Source organism: Canis lupus, chromosome 2, assembly GCF_048164855.1.
Source record: "Canis lupus baileyi chromosome 2, mCanLup2.hap1, whole genome shotgun sequence".
In the NCBI taxonomy this organism is placed as follows: Eukaryota; Metazoa; Chordata; class Mammalia; order Carnivora; family Canidae; genus Canis; species Canis lupus.
Window position 1 is genome coordinate 45,251,901 of NC_132839.1, and position 6,214 is coordinate 45,258,114.

Below are 6,214 nucleotides of genomic sequence, written 5' to 3' on the forward strand. Positions count from 1 at the left end.
ATCCTTCAAAAAGCAAATTAAGCAGATAAATATTGCTTTGAGCCAAGGTATGAAAATTGGTGATTTCACTTTTTTGAAATAATCCATGCAATTCATTGAAACTTGATCAACCCAGTATGGTATTTCAAATTTTAAAAAATTAGATTATGACAATGTGGTCTGTCTTTAAAACCATCATGGGTAACACATATCTTTAGAAAAATGGGTGTTATCTCTTCTGATAATATATCAATATTAAATGTGGCAGGTTTTACTCAACACAATAATTTATTCTATATTTTGCTTTCTATACTATAACCACCTAAATACTTTCCGATGCAAGTTGCCAAATAAATATTTTTTATCACATCAAATGCACAGCATTCATTTATATCCTGTTTATTAAGGCACCCTCCATGATGTCCCTTCACATCTTCAAAAGAAACTATTGAAATAAAATTTGAAGAAAATATTCATAAATGAAGAAAGTGAGAACCTTTCTAATGCCTGGAGATTTAAATACCAAATTCCTGCCAAAATGTATCATGGTTATCTGGAGGTATGTAACCTTACGAAGTAAAGTAAGTGTATTTATATTTAATAAGAAAAATAAATAAAAGAGCAGAAGAGATTCACTGTCCCTCTACTCCCCTTATTAGCAAAAGTCTGGTAAGCAAACTATAACAAACAAGGAGAATTGATGTAACATTTTTTTCTTCTTCTTTTTTTTTTTTTTTTTTTTTTTTTTTTTTTTTTTTTAGTGGAGGAGAGTGGTGGTGGGAGGGCAGATTAAAATGATATATGTCAAATATTAGTAGCCTTTTAAGGAGTCATTGCCCATGGCCCTTAACCCCTTACAGATGGCAAATCAGGTGCAGAGCGAACAGAATTAAGATGATAGTGTAGTGATAGGAGCAAGTAGATTCCAGTTTTCATCCCTACAGACAACTGGAATGACATCACATCTTTTCAAACTGACACATTAATGAATTTAGCAACACCTGAACTTTTCTGGCACCGGACACCTTTGACACCACTAGGTTCCTCCGTGTCAGTAATAATAGGATTCTGTATCATCCCCCCATCCCCTCCCACTCCATATTTGATGGCGGAATTACCTTTTGGGCCCTAACAAGTTGACAGGGTTTCATTTTGCTTCCTCTTTTAATGACATCTTCTTTGCAGGTGAACGGGAGATGTAATGACTTCCTTTTTTGTCTTGGAGGCCTCCTAAATGCCATTGAGAGACGTAAGATGTCTCAATCTCGCTTAAAGCAAACGGGAAGCCAAGGGTTTTTAAAGGTGAAATGGATCTTGCTAATGAAGAAGTATCGCTCTTCGTGGGGCGTGCATCTTGTTAGTTCGAGTTAGGTGAGTGTCACAGGTTAGGGTTCAAGCATGACGCCGGGTGGGACTCAGATGTCATCTTTTATTTATTGGGCTTAAAAAAAAAACATAATTGGATGGTTGGACAATAAAAACAGAGAACCCTCTCTGCATTTGGGAGTGATCCAAACAGAAAGGTAATGAGCTCTTGCCTCAGAAATTTGTGATGATGGGGTCCCAATTATGAGAAAGTTCAAATATGTGAACTTTAAATATGTGAACAGTAAAGCCACACTGTAAATACAACTGCCTATTCATGAGGACCAGAAACTCTAGTTTTCTGTTTATCTGGGTTCTTCAGCCTTTTTCTTTTTCCCATGAGTGTGACTCAATAGCTATATAGTTATCTCTTTGTTTCTTTTCCCTTCTTTTACACAGTAAAAAGGCAAGAAATATAATACTGTGGCCATCACAAAATGGTCCTGAAACCCAAAGGGGGTGGAGAGAAGTCCTAGCTTTTAAACACTTGGCAACGTTCAAACTTCCTACGCATTTCCAACACTTATTCTCTGTTTGCTGTCTTTTTCTGATATTACTCATCCGGCCAGTCACCATTTGGGAGAAATATAAGAATGGAAAATTCGATTCACGCAATCCCATAAAATCTGTTGTGGCTGAATAAAGCCAAAGCTCCCAGCAAAACCCAACTTCAATATACAAGCTCTCAGCCAGGGCTGAAAGGGTTAGTTACCCTGTCAGCTCAGGGCCACCCCCTGAATCAGAGACACGCCAAAAGTTACGTCCCAAACTATTAAATGGTCATGTTTTCAACCCTGTCTGAATGAATCAGCAGACTCTCCTGGCCTGTCACCACTCCCCCCTTCTCTTTAACCTGAAAATCTAGAATAGCCATGTCCCAAACTTTTCAGATTCAGCAGGTTCGTTTGAAAAGGCAGGACCCAACCATTTCAGGAGAGCACTACCCCCTGCCAAATCACTCCCTCTCTTCATCCTTTTTTCTGCTATTTGGAATCCATGTAATTATTAACTGTTAGGTTTGCCCCATTACCTTTGTGGAACGAAAATTATTCATAAGAGATGAGGATGGCTTCTCAATTAAAACACTTCTACGAGCCATGGCCTTGGTGTCATTTTTGGAAAAACACACAATTACATTTGGTTATAACAGGTAAAATAATGACTTTTTCACCTGTCAACGGCTAGCTTAAAATTCCCACACATGTAGGCCATTTCTGTTTCATCTGTTCTTTGAATTTCAGCTGCTTTGCTTTTCAATGCCTTCATTCCAGTCGCGTCTCTTTTGTGTCGGAGACTCTCACACTGGGTTCTCCCTTTTTGGTGATGGGCTTTCTTTTCACAGTGACATTTCAACATAAACAGTCAATATTCATTACCTCAAAGGAGACTTCCCTCCTATTGCTGACCAATTAAATACCAGCTGAGATAGGCAGACAAAGGTAAAGGAGCTGTAACACAAGACAGTCCGTGAGCATACTTTCTGCTCCCTTAAAGGAAGAAAAATTGTAATCAAAACAAAGAGAGCTGGGGATTTAGGGAATATGTCTATCCAAGAGACACAATTCCGTTGGATATTATGGCTCCCGATCTTTTCATCTGGCACACTGCAGAGTGGGTGTTGGGGGGAAGGGGAGTTGTATTATTTTTGTGTGTGTGTTGTTTTTAATAATTCAGCGCCATGCATTTTTGAGGTTTCGCCGAGAAGGACAATCAGCCCTTAATTAGTTCCTGCCTGAAGATGGCCATATTGGCATAGGCTGTTTACTCAGATGCTGGTGGACCTGACCTTTATTTTCTTACTCTGCTGACTAATTTGATTTAGCTTGATTTCTGTATTTCTCTACCACACAAGAGCGACTCAGGAGGCGCCACTTAGAACATCTGTTGAGACTGAGCCCTGTATGGTGAACTTTCCACTGTATTGGGAATGACTGGGATGGCTCTGAGACTCATCAGCCAAGTCCTCTGAGCCGTGCATTCACTTCTGGGAGGAAAAAAATATTCTTGTCTATTTCCTTGAATCATTAAATAGCTCTCTCCCACCCCATCCGCTCCTTCCCCGTGCTCAAGCATTCTACAAAACACACTGAAAAGTGTAGGGCACCTAGGAAACCTTTTTTCTTAGGAAAATTAGAGGGTTGTTTTGTTTTTCTGAAGTCTGCAAATTTCAAACTATTTGCCTTTTTCACTTTTACACAATTCTGTGCGGCATGCATGTCCCAGGCTGCAAGGCTTTGCCTCCCTGCAAATGAATGGGAGGCAAATGAATGAATTCTGCAAGAAATTGGGCATTCAGGTCTTTCCTTTGTGAAATCATCCCACAAATATGCCATTGATTCCACCTATACAAAATGTTCTTCAGTGGCCAGGTAGCCACATGTGGTGCTGACTTTTACATCTGAAATGGAGCTCAGAGTTAAAGGGTTGCAACCTGAGCTGCTCTCAGGACTTCCATCGACAAATTCAACATTTTATTAAAGATTAATTTTGATAGCATTCTCCTGTAAAAAAAAAAAAAAAAAAAAAAAAGCCCTGAAAGTGGAAGAGTACATACAAATGAAGTACACACACTGCTCACTCTCATAAACATGCATGGACATCCTAGCTTTGTCATTATTTCTATAAACCATTGCACTATCCCTAAAACAAATAAACCGAAGTCACTTTGGATTGTAATCTTTACTCAGCTTCCTTTAGAAATAGAATTAAAATCAGTAACCAACACTCAAAGCAACATATAGTCCAAAATGTGTGTGTCATATTAATCAGCTGCTTGAGAGAAGTGACATACCAGTATAATTTTCTGAGAGTCCCTCCTGAATTATCAATCTGCTTTTGTCTGGTGATAATAAAAGCACAATTAATTCAAGAAGGTAAACTTATTTGGGTATATTTTTATAAAGAAAAACTTTAGTTCCTAGGGATAATGGGGCTGCCCACTCCCTCCACCCCCCCCAAACCCCTCGCAAGCCAGATGAGGTAAATTTAATCATCAGAGAATTTTATTTTCCATTTGTGCTTTCAGCAGCTAGAGGGCACAAAAGAATGCTTTTACCTTTCTTTCTTTCGTTCTTTCTTTCTTTCTTTCTTTCTTTCTTTCTTTTTTAAGCTGAGTGGAGCTATAGACTCAGAAATAAAAAAAATACAAGGGAGGTTAGGGGATTTTACCAGGGCTTCCTTGCTCAGATATTAATTTTCATATTTTCTTTCTCGCAGGAATCCAAATTCCAGATGACAGTACTTAGCAAAAGTGAAGCACAAGAACTTCATCATCCTAAAATAAAAAGTAAATCTCAGAGAATGAGAAACTCAGATCGGGCACAGTGATTCCAAATTTGGCCCAACGTTATGTTTCTGAACTATTTTGTAAAGCTCTTTGTTCAAAAGCAATATAAACACATGTTTAACCTTTATCATTCTAGCATCTTAAATATTAATGTTGGTTGTGATTCTGCATTAACAACATCTATTATTTTTGCACTAATAAGAGGCTTACAAGAATAAACATGAAAGGCTTGGAGCAACCTTCCTGTCAATTAAGAAACAGTCAGGAGTACTTCAAATGAACAGTTCCAGCGGATCTCAGCAACTGGAATCCGAGTGGAAATGCATGCTTCGAGAGCCACAAAAGAGGCTCCAACCCATGACTATAGGTCTTGCAAACTATCCCCGACACACACTTCTACACCCCCATCTTGTAAAGCTAGCTACTAATACTCAATAGTAAAAGGCATTCTTTTTGGACCATTTATTTGAAAGCATAATAGTTTGGCATTTTTCTGCAAGAAACACTAATAAACCTCAGGAGGAGTCGCATCTGTTGCTGGAGTACAAAATGGGTTGGGCCTCAATAGCATAATATATATAAACACTTTTTCCCCCTAATGAACTGTACCACCCCCTTAGGCATAAATGAGTTGGATCTGGATAGAGTGCCATTTGCCAAATTGTAAATTGCCTACATTTATTTTGGGAGTGCACTAAACAGAGTGCTAATTGCCTTGTTTAGCACTTTCCTTTCTTTCATTTGCACTGGTGTAAAATCTTAGTAAATTAACTCAAGGCTTTTATTATGTAGGTAGCATTTGAACAACCAAGAATTAGTGAGGAGGCAGCATGAAAGGACTGATAAAAGAAGGGTTGGCTCTACCCATAATGCCATTTATATGTCCCTTGAATTAAAAGGATGGAATTAACTTTTAATCCTTGGGCTCTTTAAATAGCTGATGTTAACACAGAATGTATTACGCAGCCATTTTATTCAAATTTGCTCACTTAAAATGGGTAGAATGTTAACAACCATGATCGTATGGGGAAAGTGCAGCTCGCTGTATTCATATACACAAGTGTATATATTAAGATTCATTCCAAATAGCAATTTATGTAGTTGTAGTCAATTGCATAGTCAAGATTTCGGCTTATTGTCAAAGACAAAACACTCCAAAGTCATTAACATCCACTGCTGTGCTAGTGCCTATGTAAAATGAGTTGGGAGTCTCTTTGCCATTCCTAATGGACAGGTGTACACTTCAGAAAAAACATCACCAGATTTAGCACTGCACGGAATGCATGCTGGCTATTCGAATGTATAGCATGGAGACGAAAGAGCCCCCAGAGGTGGAAGGTCTTGTACTCTTACAGGTGGCCTCCTGTAGGGGGTTGTCCAGGGAGCTGTGGAATTTTGCAAATGCAGTCCTCTGGATGAACAGTGACATTTCTATTCTCAGTGTTCTTGGTTCCATGCTTTTCACTAGTTTTTTCCCAGCCCATCATTGAATTCTTTCAAAACCAGACATGCATCCTCAAATGTTTCCTTTCAAAAGAAAAGGTAATCCTGGGACAAATGATGATTTAAAAAGAAAAGCAATAA

The 6,214-nt window shown here is 38.5% G+C and overlaps 1 long non-coding RNA gene across 1 annotated transcript; it reads left to right on the forward strand.

The window, feature by feature from the left end:
* The first annotated feature begins 394 nt into the window (after positions 1–394).
* On the forward strand, positions 395–5,236 carry LOC140610161 (uncharacterized). Its single transcript, XR_012011935.1, has 3 exons — positions 395–538; positions 1,165–1,350; positions 4,561–5,236. It is a non-coding gene; the product is annotated as an uncharacterized lncRNA (long non-coding RNA).
* Positions 5,237–6,214: the final 978 nt, after the last annotated feature.